Source organism: Mesocricetus auratus, unplaced genomic scaffold, assembly GCF_017639785.1.
Source record: "Mesocricetus auratus isolate SY011 unplaced genomic scaffold, BCM_Maur_2.0 Super-Scaffold_100043, whole genome shotgun sequence".
NCBI classification, from domain to species: Eukaryota; Metazoa; Chordata; class Mammalia; order Rodentia; family Cricetidae; genus Mesocricetus; species Mesocricetus auratus.
Window position 1 is genome coordinate 2,009,618 of NW_024429220.1, and position 14,094 is coordinate 2,023,711.

The following is a 14,094-nucleotide window of genomic DNA, read 5'->3' on the forward strand; positions in this document are numbered from 1 at the left end:
TCTCAGACATGGAACAATTCTTTTCTGCTAGCATTTCAATTTTATGTTCCAGTCTTTGTAATTTGCTAGTGAAATCATCAAACATGGAACCGTGTTTGTCGTTAAATGTTTCCACATTACGTTCCAATTTTTCAATTCTATCTATGGAACACATTTTTCCTGAAAATAATTCAATTTTGTGTTCCGTCTCTTTAAACCTGTTCGTCAGACCTACATTATCATTTTTAATATCCTGAATATTTTCTACCAACCCTTTCTTACTCTCCTGCAATGAATTTTGCATTTCCTGAATCCTTTGTATTAAGATTTCAAAACTATCCTGCGATGACTGCATGACCTGTATAAGTTTATTCCTATTTTTGAGCCATTTCATTAACAAAATTATATTGATTATGAAGCTAATAGTCACCATCGTGGGTAGGAAGTACCTTTCAGGTAGGTCCTCAACCCTTTCTAAAATCCCATCCATACAAAAAACAAGAAAATTCTTAACATCCTGCATCATAGTGTTAGCTGTTGACATTGTATAAAGCAGTTACGTTTGTTACCAATGGAGTAATTCAGACCGAAATCAACAGGCTGCCAGCGAAAGAGCACGTGGCCGGAGTCAGCTGGCCGCCAGTAAAACAGCACGTGGCCGCGAGAGAAACCTTGGAATACCTAACCTTACCGGCAGGTAGAAGGTGCTGGTTCCTGGCGGCAGGAATCGTGCCTTGCCGAGCGAAGTAGTGAGGAACTTAGCGAAAGGAGAGTCCACGTGTGCCTGGTCGGGCTGAGAGAAGCCCTGGGTCCCGATTCCAATCCCGCTCCGACACCAAACTGTTGGCTTTACGGACGCTGTAACGATACGCGACACACAATTACTGAAAATAAGGCTAAGTATTTTATATAGAAAATTACTCACAAGATACCAAACCCCGAGAAGCCCAGCAGATCTCAGCTAGCGACTGGACCGGAAGCCGAACTCCAGGAAAAGAGAGCGAGACTTCCTGTGCGCTGTCTTTTATGCCTTCCTCGTAACGCCCTAGCCATGCCCAAAAGTGGGCTTGGCTAGTGACGTAGTTCCGCCTACGTACGTATACGTCTTTACGTCCAGCCGTATACGTCTTTAGTCCTGCCTAAAGTGGGTGTGGTTAGCGGTGTGGTAAACCGCCCTTTTATTACCTCATCTGTATGCGCCTCTAGTAAGTCACATGTTTAATGGCGGCATCAGACTTCCTCCTACACATAGCAGCATTATTTGTAAGAGCCAGATCTGGAAGCAACCTAGATGCCCCTCAACTGAAGAGTGGATAGAGAAAATGTGGTGCATTTACACAAAGGAGTATTATTCAGCAGGAAAAAAACCAAAGGAATCTTGAAATTTGCAGGCAAATGGATGGCACTAGAAGAAACCATTTTGAGTGAGGTAACCCAGTCACAAAAAGACAAACATGGTATGTACTCACTCATTTATGGATTTTAGACATGGAGCAGGGTTGCTAGCCTACAATCCCACTGCCAGGGTCTGGGAAACAGGGAAGACCCTAGGTGACATATGCATGGTACCCAGGAGAAGGGGAAAGGGGCAGGTTCTCTTTTGTGGACTGGGAGCATGGTGGGAGGGGAGAGGGAGCTGGAAGAAAGAGTGTGGGAGGAGAGGAGGGGAGACAGGAAGTTTGATTCAGGGGAATGATAGAGGAGAGCAGGATGAGAGATGCCATAATAGAGGGAGCCATTATTGAGGAGAGATCTGGCACTAAGGAGATTTCCAGAGATCTACAAGGATGATACCAACTGGCAATCTGAGCAATAGTGGAGAGGCTACCTTAAATGCCCTTTCCTGATAATGAGATTGATGACTACTTTATATGCCTTCCTAGAGCCTTCATCCAGTGGCTGATGGAAGCAGAGGTAGACACCCACAGTTAAACACTTAACTGAACTCCTGGAATGGTTGTAGACAGTGAGGAATGATGAGAATGTTGTCAAGACCATGCTGGTCAAACCCACAGAAACAGCTGACCTGAACAACGGAGAGCTCATGGACCCCCGACTGATGGCTGAGAGGCAAGCATGGTACTGATCCAGAACCCCTGAACGTGGGTGTCATTGAGAAGGACTGTGCAATCTATGGGGTCTCGGGTAGATCAGTACATACCCTTTGTGTATGAATGGACTTTGGAAGCTCATTCCACATGGTGCTCTCTCAGCCTGGACACATGGGGATGGGCCTTTGAGTACTTTGAGTACATATTGAAGAATAGGATAGCTTTATCTTGAAGTGAATCAATTCCTGTCTTCCTGAGGAACCTCAACAACTGATTTCCACAGTTGCTATACAAGTTTGCATTCCCACCAGTACTAGGTGAGTGTAGCCCTTACTCCACATCTTCACCAACATTAGCTGTAATTTTTTAAATAATAATAGTTATGATTTTCATTTCCCTCCTGTTGATTAGGGATGTTGGCATGTGCCACCACAACTGGCATATTTCTTCAATTGTTTTTTCAGCCATTTTAGTTTCCACTTTTGAGGATTCCCTGTTTGCATCAGTATCACATTTTTAGTTTTTTAAATTGATCTTCTGTCATATATTACATTCTAGCTAGGGTTTTCCCTCACTCATCTCCTCATAATCTCTCCATCCCTACCTCCCCTCTAACTCAGATCCATTCCTTCCCAATTTCATTTCAGAAAAGTGCAGGTCTCCCGGGGTTATCAACCAAGCACAGCATGTAAAGTTGAAATAAGACTAGTCACATCCCCTTACATTAAGGTTGGACAAGGCAGCCCAGTAGAAGTAAAAAGGCCTTAAAAGCAGGCAAAATAGAGATATCACCCCTCCCACTGTTGTGGTTCCCACAAGAAGATGAAGCTACACAAGTGTAGCAGATATGCAGAGTACCTAACTTGTACCCATGAAGGCTTTCTGGTTGTCAGTTCAGTCTCTATGAGCTCCTATGAGTTCAGGCTGGTTGATTCGGGCCAAGTAACACAGCTTCACAGAGTTAAGTAAATGCAAGATAAAAGAATGCGACACACATTTACATCATCAAACAAATGTTTCACAGCATAAACAAATGTAGCACATCTTCACAACATCCCCATGTATGTGGATTTATGTTCATGTCTTTGATTTGATTCCATTGATCAACCTGTCTATTTTTATTCCAGTGTAACTTGTCTGTTTCTATGCCAATATCATGCAGTTTTTATTAATATAGTTCTGCAGTAGAGCTTGAAATGATGGATGGTAAAACCTCCAGATGTTCTTTTATTACATGGGATTGTTTTAAGGTGTCCCGGGTCTTTTTGTTTTTCCAAATGAAGTTGAGTATTATTCTTTTAAAGTCTGCAAAGAATAGTTTTAAAAAAATTTTTATGGGGATTGCATTGAATCTGTTTGTTTCTTTTAATAAGATGGTCATTTTTACTATGTTAATCCTACTGACTATGAGCATGGGAGATTTTTCCATCTTCTCATATCTTCTTCAGTTTCTTTCTTCAAAAACTTGAAATATTGTCATAAAGGCCCATGAATTGATTTGTGATGGTTACCCAAAGATATTTTATATTTGTTGTGGCTATTTTGAAGGATGTAGTTGCACTGATTTCTTTCTCAGGTAGTCATCTGCTGTTTGTATATAAGATGGGTACTGATATTATTGACTTAATCTAGTATCCGGCTACAGCTGGAAAAGTTTCATGGTAGAATTTTTGGGGTCATTTATGTATAATCTCATATAATCTTCAAGTAATAAAAATTTGCCTGTCTCCTTTCAAATTTATGTCCACTTTATCTCTTTTGTTGTCTTATTGGTCTAGCTATAAATTCAAGTATACTGAATAGAAATTGAGAGAGTGAATAGTCTTGTATTGTTCCTGATTCATTGTAATTGCTTCAAGTTTCTCTCCATTTAATTTGATGTCAGATATTGCCTTGCTGTATAATACTGTTACTATGTTTAGGTATGTCCCTTGTACCACAGATCTCTCAAAGACTTTTATTCTGAAAGAAGGTGTTGGATTTTTTTTCAAAGGATTTTTCAGAATCTAATGAGATGAACATGAGGTTTCATATTTTTTGCAGTTTGTTTATATGGTGGACTACACTGATGGATTTTTGTATGTTGAGCCATCTTTGTATGTCTGGGATGTAGCCTTCTTTTTTTTCTTTTTTTTTTCTTTTTATATTTTATTTTCCAGTTTAAATTTAGATAAGAAACGAGGTTGCTTCACAAGTCAGTTCCAGGTCCCTCTCCCATTCCCTCCCTTCCTCCCGTGCCCTCCCCCCAACCACCCCCCCCGTTATCCCCTCATTCCCCCAGGGAGGGTGAGGCCCTCCATGGGGGTGTCCATAGTGTGTAATTTCATATAGGGCAGGGCCTAGACCCTTCCCCAAGAGTTCAGGGTGAGAGTGCACCTCACATTGTTCTATGAGAGTCCAAAGTCCGTGTGTATACTTGGGATGGGTACTGATCTGCTGCCCAAGGCTCAATAGGGATGTAGCCTTCTTGATCATGGTGGATGATGTTTTTGATGTGTTCTTGGGTTCAGTTTGCCAGTATTTTATTGAATATTTTTGTATCAATATTCATGTAGGAAATTGGTCTGTAATTTTCTTTCTTTGTTCTGTCTTTGTGTGATTTAGATATCAAGGATACTGTGGCCTCATAAAATAAAGTTGACAATTTTTCCTGTTTTGTATTGTGTTGAATAATTTGAGAAGTATTGATGTTAAATGTTTTTTCAAGGTCTCGTATAACTCTGAACTAAAACTGTCTGGCCTGGGCTTCTTGTGGTTGGGAAAATTGTAATGTGTGCTTCTATTTACATAGAGTTTATATGTCTATTTAAATTGATTATCTGATTTTTATTTACTTTGGTAGGTATCTATCAAGAAAATTATCCATTTGTTTTAGACCTTCCAATTTTGTGGAGTATAGGTTTTTTAAATATGACCCAATGATTCTCTAGATTTCCTTGGTGTTTGTTATGCCCCCTAATTATTTTGTTTTTGAGTTTGTCGATTTAGATATTCTCTCTGCATCTGTTATTTGGATAAAGGTTTGTCTATTTTGTTGATTTTCCTCAAGGAAGAAAGTCTTTGTTTCATTGAATCTTTGTATTTTTTTCTTTGTTTCTACTTTATTGATTTAAACCCTCAGTTTGCTTATTTCCAGCTGTCTACTGTGTGTTTTAGCCTTTTTGTTCTTGAACTTTCAGATGTGCTATTAAGATACTAGTATGAGACCCCTCCAATAGGCAAGCTTGTTTTACATATCAATTCCAGTTTCTTCTCTCTCCTCTCCTGCCCCCCACTAGCTCCCTATCCCATCCCATTTCTGCTCCCCAGGGATGGTGAGGCCTTCCATGGGGGATCTTCAAAGTCTGTCATATCATTTGGAGCAGGGAATAGGCCTTCCCTGTGTTTATAGACTGAGAGAGCATCCCTCCACAGGGAATGGGCTCCCAAAGTCTATTCATGCTCTAGGGATTAATACTGGTTCCACTGCCAGAGGACCCATAGGCTGTGCAACCCACCCACCACAGCTGACACCCACATTCAGGAGGCCTGATTTGGTCTAATGCTAGTTCCTCAGCTGTGAGTCTGGGGTTGGTGAGACACTACTAGGTCAGGTCAGCTGTTTTTGTGGGCTTCCCTAGCATGGACTTGACTCCTTTGCTCATCATTTCTCCCACTCTATAACTGGATTCTAGGAGTTTGGCTCAGTTCTTAGCTGTGGATCTTTTCTTCTGCTTCCATCAGCTACTGGATGAAAGTCCTTTGATGGCATTTAAGGGAGTCATTAATCTCATTATAGAGGAAGGGCATTCATGGTAGCCTCTCCACTATTGCTTAGATTCCTAGTTGGGGTCACCCTTGTGGTTCCCTGCATATTTCCCTAGTGCCAGATTTTTGTTAAGTCCATAATAACTACCTCTATTAAGGTATCACTCTCCTTGCTGTGTTTCTTTGTTCTTCCCCAACTCAACTTTCATTGATCCTTCAAGTTCTCCTTCCCCTTCCCTTTCCCCTTCTCCCCTCCTCTTTCTTCTATCTCCCACACTCCCTCTTGCTCCCAGTTTGCTCAGGAACTCTTGTCACTTTCCCCTTCTCCAAGGGGGTCCATGTATGTGGCTCCTCATTGTTTCCTAGCTTCTCTTAGGAAAGGATTATCCTAGCAAAGGATTATCAGCAAAACTGTCAAGATACTAGGGAGAAACAGACTTTCTTCCTTAATTTTCCAAACATTTCAGTAACCATACCTTAGACTAAATCTCATTAACTGGCTTTGAGTGTTAAAAATAACCACACCTCTGATGCTAGTGAGATATTCACAGATCTACAAGAATGATACCAACTGGCATTAAGGCTGCCTTAAATGCCCTACCATGAAAATGAGAATGATGACTACCTTATATGCCATCTGAGAACTCCCATCCAGTGGCTGATGGAGGCAGAAGCAGACACCCACAGCTGTGAACAGAAGTGACCTCCTGGAACCCAGTTGCAAAGAGGAGTGATGATCAAAGGAATCAAGATTGGGTTGGCAAAACGCACAGAAGCAGCTGACCTAAACAAGGGGGAACATATTGGACCCCAGACTGATGACTGAGGGGCCAGCATGGGAGACTGATCCAGACATCTCTCCTACTGAACCTGGGTGACAGAAAGGAGACCTTGGCAATCTGTGGGACCTTAGTATTTATTCCTGGCATACAGAGGGCTTTGGGAACCCATACCACATGGAGGGATGCTCTCAGCATAGGCACATGGGGAAGAACCTAGGTAGGCCCTTCCTGGGATGATGTGACAGACTCTGAAAATCCTCATGGAAGCCCTTGCCCTCCCTGGGGAGCAGAGGGGGGATGGAGTGGGAGCGAGGGGTTAGAAGGATTGGGGGCTAGGGGAGGAGGGAAGGGAAAGGGAACTGAAAGTGACATGCGTAAAAAGTTAAGTAAAAATATGGAAAAAAAAGAGTAACCATACCTCTGGCAGTAGTGCATGAACGGACTTTAGGAGTCCATTTCCCATATAGCAATACTCTGTTAGTCTAGATACACAGGGGAGGGCCTAAGCCCTGCCCCAAGTGACTTGACATATTTTAATGATCCCTCATGGAAAGGCCTCACTCGCCCTGGGGAGTAGATGTGGGATGGGATAAGGGGGTCGTTGGTGGGAATGAAAGGATGGGAGGGAGAGGGAATTTGGATTGATATGTAAAATGAGATTGTTTCTTATTTAAATAAAATTTATATATTATGTATATATGTTAATAAAAAGAGTAACCACACTTTATACCAAGTCTGTTGTTATTAAAACACCCATACCTAAGACCAAACATCATACAGTAGCCATACCTTAGACCTTTAGGTCTTATGACTTAAATGTTGGAAGAGTAAGGATAATTTTGAACTCTCTGACCTTAGATCAAGATGAAGTGAAGCCGTTTTTGTGGACCTTGACAATTCTCCCTTCTAAATTTAATTAATTAATACCTGTGCTGCAGATGACTGTATCTGTCTTAGGCTGTTTTCTTTCACCTTCCAGTCTTACCCACCACTGGAATACACATTATCACATGTGACCTGTCTTAGGTCACCTGCAGACAAAAAGATCTCACCTGTCTTTGACTTCCAGCCTCTGTTATAAAAAAGGTTGGGTGTGGGGGAGTAATGTATCTCTATGCCTCCATGTACCTCTAAGCATAATTGTCATGGAGAGTTTGCAAGCAAGCTTGAAAATGCTAAACAATAATATGATTTTATGGCAACAATATCGCCTATTAAAAGAATAAAAGGTGGCCAAAATGAAATGGCCTGGTAAAATTGGTCTAGGATGTCTCCATTTTTTTTAGCTGTATCAAAATCTAAATCTGCCTTTTAATTACATTGTATCTAAAGTCTCATTAGCATCATGTCAAATACCTATCAGAATGAGCGCTGTTTTTCATCCATTAATACTTACATAGCATAGCAAAGGTTGCAAACATTATTAATTCCAGTATGATTATTAACAATAGACACATAATCGGCTAGATTAAAATTTCATAATTTTGATCCAATAAAAGGACCAAAAAATGTTCTTGTGGTTATTGAAGTGTGAGTAACTCCACAATTCAGAACCTTTTCTTTTTCCTCCTCTCTCAAAGTCCAAATGTGTTGCTGCTCCTAATTTCCAAAGGTAAGTTTGAGATACTATAGTCCTTGAGTACTGGATATCAACAGCTAAGCATTTGTCTAACTCCTCTTCACATACTGCAGAAGGCTTTAGCCACACATCACCTCCATAATAGTATTCAATTGTTCTAATGAGTCTTTATCTTCCCGAGTCTCTGAGGCAACAGAAGAAATGAGTTTCGACTGGCAAAGATGGGTTCTATGTTCCAAGATATAGTGTGAATAAACTGCTAGACATTCAGTTGGGTCATGATGGCTTTGATCATTTCCCTGCCAACTGGCTCTGGGGTCAGGCTGTGGGAGGCACAGATTGACAAACTTTCTTGGTATGACACTGTCTGTCCTGGAGCCCTTTTTTTCAGTTTGTTTTTGGTTTTTCGAGACAGGGTTTTGGAGGCTGTCCTGGAACTCGCTCTGTAGAACAGGCTGGCCTTGAACTCACAGAGATCTGTCTGCCTCTGCTCCCTGAGTGCTAGGATTAAAGGTGTGTGCCACCAATGACCAGTTCCTGGTGTCCTTTTTGACTACATCCAAAGCAGTTTCCAAGGAGATCCTTCAGTTAGGATTTAGGCATTCAAAATCACATGTTTGTAGTCACACCATACAGGACATACATATATATCTTTCAGTCGTCCTTTTACCTAGGCCATGATTAGTTTGTTGAAATAAAATATCTTTAACTGCCCAATGGTTGTGGTGAATAAAGAGCCTGGTCTACAAGAGCTAGTTCCAGGACAGCCTCCAAAGTCACAGAGAAAACCTGTCTGGAAAAGCAACAACAAATACCATCTTTAACTGAAATCCCTGACACAGTTAACCCCTTAGTGTATGAGGGTCTGATATTTGAACAAATTTGAATAAATTCATCCATGTCACCTTTCTTTCCATAACGTCTTAAAGCAATTTCCTATGGGATGCACTAATTAGAATTGTCCATACTATTGGCTAAGCTGTAGCCATGGTGGGAGCTCCAAAGTCTTCAGGCTTTGAGGCACAGGTTCCTGCCAGGGACCAGGTGACCTGGATACCTCTGCTTGACATTGCCACCTGGGTCTGGGCAGGCCCTCAGTAGGTCATTGGTAGCTGCAAAATCAATGGCCACCATTGTAGCTCCTTTGAGACCATGGCACCTGCCAGTCCTGCTGACCTAGAGCAGAGCGTATGCCGGCAACAGTTCACTTTCCTGAGCCCCGGAGCATCTCCGAGACAACTGTAGCAGCGACTTTCACACAGGGCAGGGATATTTATAACTTTCAAACTTTCCGTACTTGCTTCTGCTTTACTCCAGTTCTCCCAGCTATTAAAATATACCTAAGTAAATGCACACTCATATGAATAATATTTTTATTGTTCATATCTATAATTATATACACTTTTACTCCCAAGATTAACTCACTGCATTTCATTTATCACTTTTAGCCGACATTTTCACACTTTACACCTGTGGTGTTCATTTGTGGTGACCATTACTTCTGTCCCAAATGCTCAGGTCTACAGGAGACACCATATGTAGTTGCCCCACCCTGCAGTGCCTCTGTGATATGAATAAGAGGGAACATGGATCTGTCGATTGAGAAATAATGAGTCGTTACTTCCATTTAGTTTATGTAAATATAACTTCGCCCTGATTCATTTTTTTTCCAATCTGGATAATAAAGCAATTGTAATAATGGCTAAGAAGATTTACTAGTGTACCTTATGTAATTGTGAGATTAAGAAAACATAAAGTTTGGAATTTTACATATTATAAACATATAGCATATGCATATATATTTTAAAATTAATATTAAACAAATTATTAAGTTAGAATATTTAAGAAAATAGCATATGTTGCTTTTCAAATTATAAGCCTGTTTCACACATATTTGAGAAAGAAAATCTTTAAATTTTGTAATATTTCGGGGAAATAGAAGTGTTAGAAAGTCTTGCACAGTCTACTAGTTTTTTAAGAAATATATTCTTAATAAACAAATAAGTTGACTTGGGCTTATTTATTGCAATAGTTGCTAATTATAATTTCAGTAAGATTCCCAGTTGCACTTACATTACTATTAAAATTCATAGTCTTTTCCAGATACCACACATGTGTTCACTACTAAAAACTAATTTATTTAATTTATAGTTTAATTATAACATTTTGTAAGAAGAGTTGTATTTTTAAACTGCGGATATAATAAAATATTCAACATACAAAAATTTATGAATTTTAAATTCCTTTTCCTAAAAGAATGTAAGTGTGATGTCTACAAGTTTAACATTTTTTAATAATATACCTTATCAAAATTCTGAAGTAGGTGTGTTATTTATTCATGAATACCACCAACAAACTTTTTAATTTTAGAACTGCTTTAGATTTACAGATTTAAAGTATGCATCATACAGAGAGTTTCAACACAACCCACTCCTAAATGCCTTTTTTTTTGGAGTATCTTATATTTGTTCTATAATTTGGACCTAGAATGCTCCCCAAAGGCTTGAGCTATGGCCATGATGGTAAACGAGGCAATACTACAACATGGAGACCTTTATGAGGTAGAGCCTAGTGAAATGTTAGATCCTTAGGCAAAGAGCCTTGAAATGAGCCATGGGATTGCAGTCTTTGATTTCTGTACACCATGATGCAATCACCTGGTCACCCTACGTGATATTTTGTTTTGTTCCAAGTGACAGAGACAACTGAAAATGAATTTTAATTCTCAACACTATGGATCAAAATAAATGTTTCTTCTCTTGTTAGTTGATTATTTCAAATATTTTGTTATTTACAATAACAGTATTAACCAGCACAATAAAGTTCATTTGGTCCAATTAATGAACCAATACTGAATGTTAATTGAAGCCCATGCTGTATTTCTTATCTACCTTCCCCTCTTCTGGTTCCAGAACCCTCTGCAGGATCCTACATGCATGAGTCATATCATCTGAGGTTGTTATATGCTATTAGAGGCTCATTACTTTTGCTCACCGGGACTGGAGAATTACATATCAGATATTTTGGGGAAGGTATCTTGGTATGTGTCTGTCATAGTCTCATTTCTCATAATAACATAGACACAAACTATTGTCATATCTTTTAAAAATGTGCTTTTGTTTTAGAATATACTAGTGCATATTTTTATGATTTTGCTTTTTAACTTCATATATGAGCACTGTTACATCACTACCCTCCTCCCCTCTTCAAACCTTTCCCATGCACATCACTCCAAATTCATGCTTGCTTCATTTCATTATTAACATTATTACATATGTATACACAATTAAATATGCATATATATACATATATATTTATAAAATCTATGGAATCCATTAAACATATCTCATATGTTTGCATGTTCAGGACTTGCATGGAATTGGAATCCTATGTCGGGGCTTATCCCTGGAAGAAACTAATTCTTCCTCTCTGAAAAATTGATGTCTGTAGGTCTTTCCCAGAGATGGGAATATCAGGTGCACATATAACAGGCATTTTCTCCTTTTAATAGTATTTTGAAATTTATGGTTTATTTTTTATTTAAATTAGAAACAAATTTGTTTTACATATCAATCCCAGTTCCCTCTCCTTCCCCTCCTCCCCTGTCTGCCACAGATTCCCTATCTCATCCCCTTTCTGCTCCCCAGAGAGGGTGAAGCCTTCCATGTGGGATCTTCAAAGTCTGTCACATCATTTCGAGCAGGGACTAGGCCTTCCCCGTGTGTCTAGGAAGAAAGAGTATCCCTCCATGTGGAGTAGGCTCCCAAAGTCCATTCATATACTAGGGATAAATACTGTTCTACTACCAGAGCTTCCATAGACTGCCTAGGTCTCCTATCAGACATCTACATTAAGGAAGCCTGGTTCTGTCTTATGCTGGTTTCTGAGCTATCAGTCTGGAGCCCATGAGTTCCCCCTTGTTTAGGTCAGCTCTTTCTGTGAGGGTCCCCAGCCTGGTCTTGACCCCTTTGCTCACCACTCCTCCCTCTCTACAACTGGATTCCAGGAGTTTGGCTCAGTGTTTAGTTGTGGGGTCTCTGCTTCTGCTTCCATTATAGGGGAAGGGCGTTTAAGGTTGCCTCTCCACTATTACCTAGATTGTTAGTTGAGGTCAACATTTTAGACCTCTGGACATTTCCATGGTGCCGGATTTCTCCTTAAACATACAATGGCTCCCTCTATTATGATATCTCTTTTCTTGCTCTCCACTATTCTTCCCCTGACTCAAACTTCCTGCTCCCTCATGAAGTCATCTGTCCTCCTCTTCTCTTCTCTTTCCCTTAACTCCCTTACCCTCCCCCCATGCTCCCAATTAGCTCAGGAGATCTTGTCCCTTTCCCCTTCTCCAGGGTACCGTGCATGTCTCTCTTAGGGTCCTCTTTGTTTCCCAGCTTCTCTGGCAGTGTGATTGTAGGTTGGCACTCCTTTGCTCTATGGCTAAAATTCATATATGAGTAAGGACATACCATGTTCATATTTTTGAAACTGGGTTACTGTACTCAGGATAGTTTCTTCTAATTCCTTCCATTTGCCTTTGAATTTCAAGGTTCCATTGTTTTTTCCCCTGAGTAGTATTCCATTGTATAAATGTACAATTTCTCTATCCATTCTTCATTGAGGGGGGTCTTGGTTGCTTCCAGGTTCTGGCTATTACAAATAATGCTTCTATGAACATAGTTGAACAGATGACCTTGTTGTATGAATGTGTATCTTTTGGGTATATCCCAAAGAGTGGAATTGCTAGATCTTGTGGTAGACTAATTTCCATTTTCCTGAGGAACCACCATACTGATTTCCACAGTGGCTGTATGACTTGGCACTCCCACCAGCAGTGTAGGAGTAATCCCCTTTCTCCATATCATCTCCAGCATAAACTGTCATTTGTGTTTTTGATTTTAATCATTCTGACAGGAGTGAGATGGTATCTCAGAGTAGTCTTCATTTGCATTTCCCTGATGGCTAAGGATGTTGAGCACTTTCTTATGTGTCTTTCACTCATTTTATATTCCTCTATTGAGAATTCTCTATTTAGTTCTGTACCCCACTTTTTAACTGGATTATTTGGTGTTTTGGTTTAATAGCATTTTTTGTTTGAGTGTTGATGATATTTATGACCAGATTTCTTCTTCTATCTTATTTTTGACACTAAATAACTAATCTCTAGTATTTGTGTGTGTGTGTGTTTGTGTGTTTGTGTGTGTGTGTGTGTGTGTGTGTGTGTGTGTACAGAAACTCATGATCATGCCAAACCCTTTGTTCTGATGGCAAGTTCAAATATTGGAACCATTGCCATGTTTGGAATCTTAGTCCATCCTCATTTCCAAGCTCTTGTAGGCTCTGTCCCTTTGTATTTGTATTCTCCACTGACTTATGTTTATGTTGTCCTTCTCTAGCATTCTTTGATAAGAAGTTTTTGACATTCTCTGGGCATTAATCCTGATATCAGTCCATCTATTTTATCCACTAATAGAAGTAGGCACCTTGTATTTCTGTGCAGAAACCACAAAACACTTGGACTTGTGTGTAATCTCATGAATAGTGTTTCAAGCTGTTACTGAAGATGCAGTATGCATGGTACTGACGAGTATTATAACGGAGAGAGAGAGAGAGAGAGAGAGAGAGAGAGAGAGAGAGAAGAGAGAGAGAGAGAGAGAGAGAAGGAGGAGGAGGAGGAGGAGGAGGAGGAGGAGGAGGAGGAGGAGGAGGAGGAGGAATTTTCTCTTTAATGTTACCTTTCAGAGTATTTGGTCCTTCCATCTCAAGAATGGTATTTTTTAAAAAAGCACAGAATCTTTGATATGTGAACTTTTACAATACTTAAGGCACACAGAAGTGATTAGTATACAGTTTTGTACATGAGGAGATACAAGAGATGCCATAACATGTTTTCATGATGTTATTGTAATAAAAATATAAGCAACAAAAGCACATAAATGAGACACAGAGGGCATACATG